This window comes from Periplaneta americana, chromosome 1 (assembly GCF_040183065.1).
Source record: "Periplaneta americana isolate PAMFEO1 chromosome 1, P.americana_PAMFEO1_priV1, whole genome shotgun sequence".
NCBI lineage: Eukaryota > Metazoa > Arthropoda > Insecta > Blattodea > Blattidae > Periplaneta > Periplaneta americana.
Genome location: NC_091117.1, coordinates 76951305 through 76964183, shown reverse-complemented (window position 1 = coordinate 76964183; position 12879 = coordinate 76951305).

Below are 12879 nucleotides of genomic sequence, written 5' to 3'. Positions count from 1 at the left end.
TTTTGTATTTCCCTTGCTCTATTTGTCTTTATCTTATTCTCTTTGTCTCCCTCTTGTTCTCCTTGTATTCCTTTTTTTCTCCTTGTATTCCCCTTGTTCTCTTTGTCTTTCCCTTGTTTTCATTGTATTCTCCTTATTACCATTGTATTCCCATTGTTTTCATTGTATTTCCATTGTTCATTTTATTCCCATTGTTCTCATTGTATTCACCCTGTTCTCATTCTACCTACCTTGTTCTCTTTGTATCCATCCTGTTCTCCTTGTATTCCCTTAGTTATCCTAGTATTACCCATGTTCTCCTTGTATTCCCCTTGTTCTTCTTAAAACTTGCTTTCCTATTTAATTTGCTCTCCTCGCATTCTACTTGTTATCCTAGTATTCCCTTTGTTATCCTTATATTCTCCTTTTTATCTTTGTATTCTTCTTGTTCTCCTTGTAATCTCCTTTTATTTCCTTGTTCTCCTTGTATTCCCTTGTTCTCCTTGTATTTCCCTTGTATTATACTTTCTCTCCTTGTACTCTACTTATCATCCTAGTATTATTCCCCTTGTTACCCTTTTATTCACCTTTTTACCCTTTTATACACCTTGTTACCATTTTATTCACCTTGTTACCCTTTTATTCACCTTGTTACCCTTTTATTCACCTTGTTACCCTTTTATTCACCTTGTTACCCTTTTATTCACCTTGTTACCCTTTTATTCACCTTGTTACCCTTTTATTCACCTAGCTACTCTTTTATTCACCTAGTTACCCTTGTATTTCTCTTGTTACCCTTATATTCCTAGTTCCCTTGTTACTCTTGTATTCCCCTTGCTACCCTTGTATTTCTCTTGTTATCCTTGTATTCTCCTTATCTTTATATTCCCCTTGTTATCTTCGTATTCTCCTTAATCTTGTATTCCCGTCTTTTTTCATGTATTTTTTGAAACTGATGTTTTATGAATATTTTTGTAAGTCAATAAATCTTGAAAAGTCAAATCTTTCTACTTCATATGTTTTAAGATGAAAATATAGTAGTAGTAGTAGTAGTAGTAGTAGTAGTAGTAGTAGTAGTAGTAGTAGTAGTAGTAGTAGTAGTAGTAGTAGTAGTAGTAGTAGTAGTAGTAGTAGTAGTAGTAGTAGTAGTAGTAGTAGTAGTAGTAGTAGTAGTAGTAGTAGTAGTAGTAGTAGTAGTAGTAGTAATAATAATAATAATAATAATAATAATAATAATAATAATAATAATAGTAATAATAATAATGACAGCAGTAATGAGAAATTTAAATTAGGCCTACATCTTATAACTACATAACTTCGGAATAAACTAGTAAAACTGGAGATAAGATTGAGGTTATGATTACTGTAGCCTATTGGAATTAAGAACCAAATAATATGACACAAAACGCATAATCCATGAATTCTTAGAAATTGCCATCAGATCGCAATAAGAGTTTTCGCAAGATTCTCCCGTTTTCCATGCATCTATAATACATAATTCCGTCAACATCTTTCCATTCTGTCGACATTCCATAGCATTCACCAGTCCACACCTGTGGAGGAACGTTCAGCGCGTCTGGCCGCGAAACCAGGTGGCCCGGGTTCGATTCCCGGTCGGGACAAGTTACCTGGTTGAGGTTTTTTCCGGGGTTTTCCCTCAACCCAAGATGAGCAAATGCTGGGTAACTTTCGGTGCTGGACCCCGGACTCATTTCACCGGCATTATCACCTTCATATCATTCAGATGCTAAATAACCTAGATGTTGATACAGCGTCGTAAAATAACCTACTAAAATAAAAAAAATATCATTCACCGAACGCCTGCTTGCGACGGACGTAGAGGGCTGGCCTAGGGACTTGCTTGAAACCTGGATACGTAGCGAAGTAGTCGACTGGTGTGGGTTTTGGAATGCACCTAGCTTGAGGGGTAGCGCAGTATCTTGAAAGGTCGCAGTGCTGGGTAGTAATGTCCTTGTCGCGAAACTCAATGCAATCCCTATTACAGGCCGTGGAGACTCACAGAGCAGCGGTTGGTTAAGACTCGCACTTTTTTTAGGCAACCGGCATTAGTAGCAGTAATGATTCCAGTCCTAGTGCTTGCCACCTTTATTCCCAAGTATATATATCTGGTACTCATGTCTGTTAGAGGCTGAATAAACCTCAGGGCCGGAAGGATTGGATCAATGGAAAAAATGTATTACTCCATCGGAAATCGAACCTGAATCTTTCGGCTTGCAGCGCAACATTTTAATCACAGCGCTAACATGCTCATCTCAGTGGTAATGCACATTTAACGGTCAGTATACTAAACTAATGAAAAAGTAAGTACCTTGTAGTAAGCCATTAGCAGACACGATATGTTACAGGAATAAGTTATTAATTGAGCGAGGTCATTTTGACGCTAATGTTCTCTATCACAGACCGTGGTGTACACAATTGCAGCTTTTGCGTGCAGGCTACGGTCGATGATTCTAATTGCGCCTTTGGAAAATACGAGGTGCTGCGGATATGTTCGTTGCTACCATGATATTCTGTGTTGTCTGACATTAATGTTCCCGTTGTGCTGACTCCCATGTCATGTGTCTACTTAATATTGTATATAAAGTTAACATTACTTCTATTTGTTCAGATGTAATTTTCATTATTTTGTTCTTTGCCTGTGTTGTATTTATTTTGATAAGGAAATTTAAATTTAGAAATTAAAAGAAGACGAGAAAAATGCATTTTCCCCTAAAAGCAAGACAGTGCAAAGAGAACACAGTTAAACCATACAAATATAATCTTGTTTATGCAATCCTAGCATTAAAACACGCTTGTTATGACGCTATAAACAGTGCACAATTAGCGTAATTCTGGCACTGGTGCTAGAAAAGGTTACCTAGCAACTAGTATTCCATGAGCCATCACCACCTTCACAACACAATTTTATATAATGTACCTGAAGAAACATTTCAGAACAACAATAAAATAAGTTATGAATAAAAATAGATACATATGACTTACGTGTTAACTTGAACTAAGTTTAAAAATACATTAGTTGACTAGTTTCGGCTTGGGAGCCATCTTCATAACTGCGTGGTTCTTGCGTCTTCTGGTGTCTTCGCCCCCTAATGGGGGTGAGTTTGTGTTGTGTAGAGTGGAGTCTAAAATTCAGTTCACATACACTATTTGACTCCACATTACACAACACAAACGCACCTCCACTGGAGGTGAAGACACCAGAAGACGCAAGAACAACGCAGTTCTGAAGATGGTTTCAAAACCGAAATTAGTCAACTAAGGTATTTTAAACTTAGTTCAAGTTAACACGTGAAAGTCATGTGTATTTCTGTTCTTAAGTGATTGATGTTAAAAGTTGTGTAATCAAGGTTTATAATAAAATAACTTTGTCTTAGAAACGGTTGCTTAGAAACCATGCAATATTTATGCCTAGAGCCCGGATGTTTTGGCATTTGTTTTGGTTAAAATAGGCGGGCATATAGGCACCAAAAATAGTAAAAATAGGTAGTGAAATAATCATTTATTATTCATGGAAACAGAAAAAAATGGACAAACACTTAACAAACTATCCCATATGCTGTATTCACTTTCCCCGGTTATATGTCACAATAAGATGCTTTTCTTAAGTTGTCAACTGTCATAGTGATCCGCCTGTCCGAGAGGACGTTTTTCATGGTGGAAAAAGAGCTTTCTACTTCTACTGAAGTGATTGGAGCAAACTTAAAACAACTTACTTCAGAAGGACTGTCTCTACTTTCTTTCAGAGATCGGGAAAACCCGACTATGTATTGTCTCAAAAAGAGGGGTGTGAGAAAGGATTAGAGATTTCAAAGCACGCGTGACTTGTGCGTGCAAGCGACAACAGTAACGGGACCTGGAGACTTGCTTTTAATACTTCCCTCATCCCCTTTCTTCAAACATCTTTGTTAAGTGACACAAAAGGGAGAAAAGTTTACGACTTCTTGGAAACATACGTATTGCTGGAGAATAAAATTCTCAGCAAATATTTGTGATTTTTTTTACAGAGTTTGTACTTATTTATTTATTTATTTAATACCAGTAAATTACAAATTAATACAAGTTAATTTAATGTAAACTAGCCTACTCCTGAATGAGTAAGATTCGTGCTCAGGAAGGATTCCAATACAGACAAAAATAAAATTGAGAGTGAATAAATTACAAATTAAAAAGTGTTGAATATCTTTAAACCTAAACTACAAATCCAATACATTTTTTATTTTATTATTAATTTGGATAGGATTAGTGGTTAAAATAAACTTAAAAGTGAATGTGGGTATGTATGTGTGTGTGTTTTTTTTTCTCTATACAAATCTACACGCTTTGACCGATATGTGCCAAAGTTTATATATTTAACCTTCATAACCAGGAGAAAAACATAGGCTATATTAACATTGTTAAAATGGACGTTAAATTAATTAAAAAAATTAATACGATCAAACATTCATGTGTAATACTAAAATGCAATCTTCTATAGTGAATTGTTCTTTATTATTGTCTGTTGTATTCAACATCGACTTTCACGAGGCCATGGAAATTATAACACGAAATTAAATAACATTGATGATACACATCATGAAGGCCAAAACTAGACAATTCCTGCAATAAGTATTTTTACGCAGTCCAGAACCGTATTATATGTTTCTCGATGCAGTTGTAGATAGTGAGCAGACTGTGTTTTATCCAACTGAATTCTTGAATTCCTTGAAACCACAAGGATTGCTACCATATAATTGAATCGGTCATTGCAAAAAGGTCATGAGTCAACTATTTTACGAAAATGAGTTATGCATTGAACATTGTGATGTAGGGGTAGCCCGACCAGGTTATGTAAGAAGATCATGAATATACTTTGAAACAGTCCTGAAATCGAAGCTTGAAATTTCCACTTCTTGCAGAAAGGTCATGAGTCTTTGACTCGTGACCTTTTTGCAACGACTGACTTTAAATCTGTAGTCTATATTCAAAATGTTCATTCGCGGGAATTAATAGTGTTTCCTGTATCCTTTTCATTTCAACTTGAATACCCATATTTGAAGGTAAGATTTTGTTGTGGAAAGATGTCAGAATCAGATTCTTCAGGTTTTACCAGCTAAAATGTACGCAGTTCCCATCTTGCAGTCTGTCAAGCGAGCTGCAATAACAATTGATGGTTCACCGTAGAAGGTCCCAAAAATTGTACGCCAATATTAATAAAATTTCTGAACTTAGTCTAGAAGGGAATAATGTTTGTGGATTGACCTTTGATTTTATGCAAAATTTGCCGCTGTCAAATATTCCTGTATAGAACATTTTTTATTTGAGACAGTTATGTGTTTGGCATACATAATCAAAAAACTAATCTCTCACATTTTTATGTATATCGTGAAGAAGAAGCACACAAAGGTGAAAATGATGTATGTTCATTTCTGTTTCATTACATCCAGAAGCATATTCCACAGAATGTAACTGAGCTGCATCTATTGCCTGACAGGTGCGCCGGTCGAAATAAAAACAACACAATGATCCGCTTTTGTTTATCCATTGTAACAACAAAGTGATTCCGAATTATATAACGTTACTATTTCCAGTAAGAGGTCACAGCTTCCTACCAAACGACAGGGATTCTGGGACTGTAAAGAAACTGATAAAAAGTTATGATAGTGTCCATCTACCTAAGGAATATGTTATGATTAAAAAGGTGTCATGTAAGTTCTCAGTAGAAACCTGTACTGGACTTTACGCGATGTTGATCTACTTATTACAAGAAGACTTTTCTCTCTGAATCAAGTATGGGAAAAATTCCCAAGGTACATAAAATGTTTTTTTCTCCTTCTAAGTGGATGGCGTTTGAATACAACTCAAGCTGCCCTGGTCAAATAAAAACTTAACAGTTCCTCGATGGTGCCGGCAAAGAGAAATTCAATCTTCTTCACAGTTACAACAAGAATCCTGTACTACCTACAGAGTTGGCTTATAGTTCAAAATAGATGCCATTCAATGAAAAAAGGGAACATTCTTAAGGTGAAGAAGTACATATATTCCAGCTGAGTATACAGAGCTTTACAATCAACTTCAGGAAAGGCCAAGACAAGGAGGAAAAGAAGTCGAAAATGATCAGGAGGACTAAAAACAAACAAACAAACAAAAAACTACTTTCTCAATCTATCTTCTATCCAAATTGTGTAGATTTTCATTAGAGTTCATTCTTGTTCTAAATAAAATACAGCTATACAGGGTGTTTCACAAGGATTTACCGTCCTTTACGAAGCTTATTTCCGAAGACATTCTAAGCAAAAAATATCATATGAACATGGGTCCTATTCTCAATATTTACAGAGTTACGTTTCGTTATTGGAACGCATTGCTGTGAAGGTGTGATCTTGGTCAGCGTGCTGTCAGCAGCCAGCGCGAGCGCTACGGAAATCAAAGATAGCCGTATGCAGTTACGGAGCATGACGAGTGCCGTTTACAAGCGTGCGGCGACATTTTTAAAAATGTGTTCCAAACTCTCCAGGACTGTAAGTTAGGATGCAAAATTGAACTGCAAATAATTAAGTCAGTGAAAATGGTGTGATTTGTAATAACTGTTGTGATAAGTGCGTTAGAATAATGTAATTTTTTAGTTAAAATAGAGAAAGATGTCTGTACGAAGCAACTACGGAGTTCACAGCACATTTTTAGCTTCATAATACTTGCCAGTTAAAGAACTGCTACTTCTGAATGGTTCTTTCTGTATTTGTATTATTCTTTTACCTTCAAACTAAAGAAAAACGTATTTTACAAACAATTTTAAATTAGTGTAACTACGAAAATATTGAGCATAGGAATTATGATTATATGACATTTTTTTTGTTCAAAATGTCTTCAGAAATAATCTCCGTAAAGGACGGTAAATCCTTGTGAATCATCCTGTATAATATGAAAAGAATACGCATAAGTGTTCTTATTCATTGTATATTGGTGCATTAAACAATTTATGTAATTAGAACATTATTTGCTAAAAATGTATTTTATTAAATGGTAAAATGTGGACGTTCATTTCAAAAAGATCATGAGTTACTGATTTTGAAAATGTGTTTTATGCCAAACAAAAAATTTTAAATAAAAAATATATAATGGAATATTTTCCTCGATAATGCTTTAATCATTGACAGTCGTATGAGAATTAAAAATGAGGTAGTTTATGCTGTAGGTAGTTTTTTCTTTCTCCTGTAAAATTTCAGTTTCTTGACTCATGACCTTTTTGAAATGACCGATTCAATTTAATACTTAATACTGAAACACCAATAGTACTATTGCAAAATATTGACCCACAAAAATTATGGAATGGAACAGAATTGGTGTGAAAAATTCATTCAAAACGTAATAATAGAAGCGACAATATTAAACTGGCAAACGAAAGAATATATTTTTATCCCACGCATTCCTATGATAACCCACTAATACGCCTTTCGATTTTAAGTAATAGCAATTTCAGTGCGACTAGCATTTCTAATAGCCACATTAAAATTAAGCTCAAGGACAGTCGCTCAAAGTTGCATACATAACTTAAAAACCCCGTGTTTTTTTACATTCTCAACTATATTTTATACAAAGAAGTAGGAAAAAAAAAAAGATTTTACACACATCAAAAAGCAATTCAATGATACTTTTGCCATATTGCTAATGTAGTAAGTGAATGTACGTAAGGCGACTGAAAATAATAATGTATTAATAATTCTAAAATATACGTCTCTCAAAATTTTGTTGTCCATGTCCGAAAATGTGTTACTGCGAAATTCTAACTGTATAATCACGTTGCCAATGTACTATGTTATGCGTTGTGGAAAAAATGTCTAAAAAAACAGTGTTCGTCTCTCAGAATATTAATCTTTATGTTAAAAAATGATTTATTGCGAGTTTATATCGTATCTGTATTCTGTGTATAAAATAAGAATTAATATATGTTCTGAATTTGTGAGATATAGTTTCTCAAGGCATATAAAATAGGCGTCAATGAGTAAAACATCTTCCAATATAAATTAAATTATATACGTATAAATTGATTCTTTGGTACGACCGATAGAGAGAGAAATTTTGGCTCTCAATGACACCCCGACGGGTTCAGACTGGGGACAAGGGAATTCCCTGTTTATTGTCAGCTGTCTGAAATTCAAGTGAAAGCACACACAAACATGAAATTACGTAAAATGCACAGCTTCAGATCACTGTACATATCTTATAATTATTTTATCTCTGCCTCTGTGCAACGTCACATTTGCGGGGAGGAAAGGAGACTGCAGTAAGGTTGTAATGCTTTTTATTACCCTGACTCCCATGACTAAGATAAGCCACTTGAAATTTAACTGTCACTAACTGGCAGAGATAAAATGTAAGATCTGTAGAACATTGATACAATGCTAAGTGGCCCTATAGGGACCGAGAGGTGTGTTTTTGTTTTGTTGAACTTCAAAACAATGCTAACTGATTTAAAGTTTGTGTAACTGTAGCCTATATATGTGTTCGTTTGGTTTACTTCATTTATAGTTTGATTTTTTTTATTATTTTATTTGTATTTCCGGTAATGTTGAAGAGAAGGTCTGATGACCTTAACTACACTAGAATAAATAAATAAACAAACACAGACACATATATATTCAGTAAGTATATATATATATATATATATATATAGACACACACACACACGTCATGCGTTGCCATAAATGCTGCAAGTATAATCACAGGAAGGAAGAATGCGTTGGGGAGATAGTATGCCCACACTGCGCAGAAAAACATGAAAGAAATGAGTGCAAAGCGAACAAGGAAAACCTGCGTTGCGTCAATTGTATTAATTATAATAAATACAATAAAACAGCGCCTGTGAACATAAACCATTCATCGCTTGACAAAACATGCAGTTGCTATGTAGCTGCCCTAAAAAAGAATGCAAACAGGACAGATTATTAAAACAGATAATCATAAACCTATGAATAAAAGTATCAAAACCCTGCGTTGTCTACAAGTCAATTTACAACACAAACGCATAGCAGCGAATAACGTGGTGCGAATTATGAAAGAAAATGAAATAGACTTGGCATTTGTACAAGAGCCATACATTATAGAAAATAGTTTGTGCTGTATACCTAAATCGCTGAGAACATTTACGAGTGGAAATGGGAGGAAAAGATCAGCGGTGATCGTAAATAACAATGAAATAGATATAGTACTCATCACGCAACTCTCTGATGAAGACAACGTCGTAGTGGAAATGTCTTATAAAACTACGAAATTTTATGGAGTGAGCTCATACTTCGATTTCACCCAAGACATTCAAATAAATATCACGAGAATCGAAGAAATTTTGAACTATTCAAAGGGACAAGGCATACTAATAGCAGTAGATAGTAACGCTAGAAGCAAAACATGGTTCGACACGACAACAAACCTGCGAGGGAAAAGTCTGGAAAACTTCTTGACAATCTCAAACTTAAACATTGTAAATGAGAGATCAGAACCAACATTCGAAACAATAAGAGCTAGTAGCTACGTAGATTTAACAATCGTTACTAATCAACTACTAAGACACGTAACGGATTGGGCATGCGGCGCTGAAGAAAGCTGCTCAGACCACAAGCTTCTGACATTTAATCTTCGAATGCTGAGGCAGAAGAAACACAATATTAATACAGAGTACAATTACAGCAAGATTAGATACATAATTAACGAAGGAGATTACAACAAATTTGATGGCATCCTTGTATCCAAGATTATTTCAAAATTTCACTCCGAGAACAATAATGAAGATTTGACGAAAATGGACCTAGATCTGAGCAAGAGATTTGAGAACTACGAGAATGTAGAAGAATTAACAAACCTGGCTTTCTCTTGCATCACAGCAGCTAGCAAGGAAGCATTCCGTGTATCGACGGGAAAGAAGCATACAATAAACAAGAACACAGTTTCCTGGTGGACAGACGAACTAACAGTGTTAAGGAAAAGGACAAATGCTCTACGGAGAAGATACCAAAGAACTACTACCAACGAACATCTGAGAGAAGAAAGGAAAACAAAGTACTTTGAGGGTAAAAGAGAATATGAAGGAAAAATGCAAGAAGAAAAATTGAAGTCCTGGAAAAGATTCTGCACGATAGAAGACGGAACCAATCCTTGGAAAATATACAAAATAGCAACGGGTAAAACTAGAACCAGCTCTACACTGACTACACTGCAGAAAGAAGATGGAACATACACCACAGACACGAGAAGTACCCTAATTCACATGCTTGAACACTTCGTTCCTGAAGACAGTGAAACAGAAGATAGAGAAATACATAAAGCAATCAGGAAGGAGATACAAGAGCCAATAGACACAGAAGACGACACAGCCTTCACGAAGGAAGAAATATTAACAAACTTAAAAAAGTTCAACCGTAAAAAGGCTCCTGGGGAAGATGGTTTAACCAGTGATATTGTTAAAAGAGCTTTTCAGCTATTTCCCTTATTCTTTACACAGCTATATAACGCGTGTCTAAATAAGGGGTGCTTTCCCAAAAACTGGAAACGTACAGTCATTCTCCCAATAATTAAGCCTGGAAGAGAGAACTGCAATGATGTCTCGAAATTTCGGCCTATAAGTCTTGTAAACACTGGTGGTAAACTGCTGGAAAAATTACTGATTGACAGGATATTATTCCACATATATACTAACAACTTATTCAACAAAAACCAATATGGATTCACACCCCAGAGAGGAACAATTGATGCAGCTTTTGAAGTTAAAAACTACATAGAAAAAAGTTTGAATTTAAAGGAATGCGTAATTGTAGTCAGTCTTGACGTGAAAGGCGCATTTGATGCGGCCTGGTGGCCCGGTATTTTAAAGAATTTAAGAGAACTAAGATGTCCGAAAAATTTATACAATTTAGCAGTAGACTACTTTGGCAACAGAAAAGCCTCACTTTCAATAAATAATTATACCACCGAAAAAGACGTTCAAAAAGGGTGTCCACAGGGATTATGTTGCGGCCCAGGTTTCTGGAACGTCTTGTACAATTCATTACTAAATTTGAAGTTTAATAGAAGAACAAAAGTGATTGCCTTCGTGGACGACCTTATTATTCTAACAAAAGGATCTTGTAAAATAGAAGCAGAAAATATCGCAAATCAGGATATAATAAAAATCCAAGATTGGGCCACTGATAATAAAATAAAATTCAACGACAACAAATCCAGAGTTTTATTCATAACGAGGAAACGAAATGACGAGAGGGATGTCAACATCTATCTGAATCACAAACGGCTGGACCAAACTGAAGAAATTAAATATTTGGGAATATATCTGGACAATAAATTTAACTTCACTGCACATATAGATCATACCGTACAAAAATCAATCGCTCTTGTCAATATGCTAGCCAGAACAGCCAAACTGCAATGGGGTTTAGGTTATAAAGCATTGAGAACAATCTATGAAGGAGCTTTACTCCCAGTTATGACGTATGGAGCTCCGGTATGGATAGAAGCAATACGAAGAAAGAAGAACATCGCAAAATACAGGAGAGTACAAAGACTCATTAATATAAAAATTGCCAAAGCTTATCGGACAATCTCTTACGACGCCTCATGTATCATAGCTGGAGTACTACCAATCAATATACTCATAGAACAAACAGTACAAACCTACATTGCAACGAAAGTTCACAATGGAAAATACGATGCACCCCTGGAATTAACAGTTTGGCGACATCCTTCAGAAATTCGTGAAGTGGAAAATGGCATCAAGTATACAATTGAGGCTTACACAGACTGCAGTAAATCCGGAGACAACGTCGGTGCAGCAGGAATTATATACGAAAATGGCACTCTAACAAGCGAACTAAAATTCAAACTCCATAGCCAGTGTTCCAACAATCAAGCGGAACAAATCGCAATATTAAAAATACTGGAAAAAATAGAAGAAATTCAGAACGAAGACAACGACAAATCTGTTGCATTATATGCGGATAGTAAAATTACTTTAGATTTATTGAAAAACAACTACAAAAGAAATAGATTAATAGAACTTATTAAAACAAAAATAATTAATTTGGCACATTCGAATTGGAAATTACATTTCGGCTGGATTAAAGGACATTCAGGAATAGAGGGGAATGAAATAGCAAATAGACTTGCAAAGCAAGCAGCAGCAGAAGACCGGGAAATCGTTTACGACAGAGTACCGAAAGAGGTTATTATAACACAGGAAAAAGAAAAAGGAATCGAAATGTGGCAGCAACAATGGACAGACTCAAGGAATGGAGCAATAAATAAGGCTTACTTCCCGTCAGTGAAGAATAGACTACGACAGAAAATTCCCTTCTTCCCAGAATTCACAGCAATAGTAACTGGCCATGGAAAGCTGAGGGCATACCTTCACAGATTTAGACTTTCAGACAACCCGATATGTCCATGTGGAGAAGAAGAACAAACTGCAGATCACGTCGTATTCCAATGCAAAAGATTATATAAAGAAAGAAAGGAAATGAGTAAAAGAATAAGAAACATTGGCGGAGATTGGCCTACGACTCATGACAAGCTAGTTAGCAAGTATTTGCAAATATTCGCCCGTTTCATCAGCTCGATAAACTTCAATGATCTACAATAATATGCCAGTTAATCATGACAGACTGCAATTAAAATATTATATTATACGATATCATAGTATGTATGAAGATTATAGCTAAACACGTGTATATTATAATACGTTAGATACTGTAAACTGATGAATTGAAATTACAAAGCATGTAGTATTACTATGTAATGGGGTATGCAGTTAAAAAAAACACACAGAGAGAGAGAGAGAGAGGGATATATATATATATATATATATATATATTAAAAAACATTTAAAAGTAAGGCACGTGATGAAATGTTTTCTTTCGT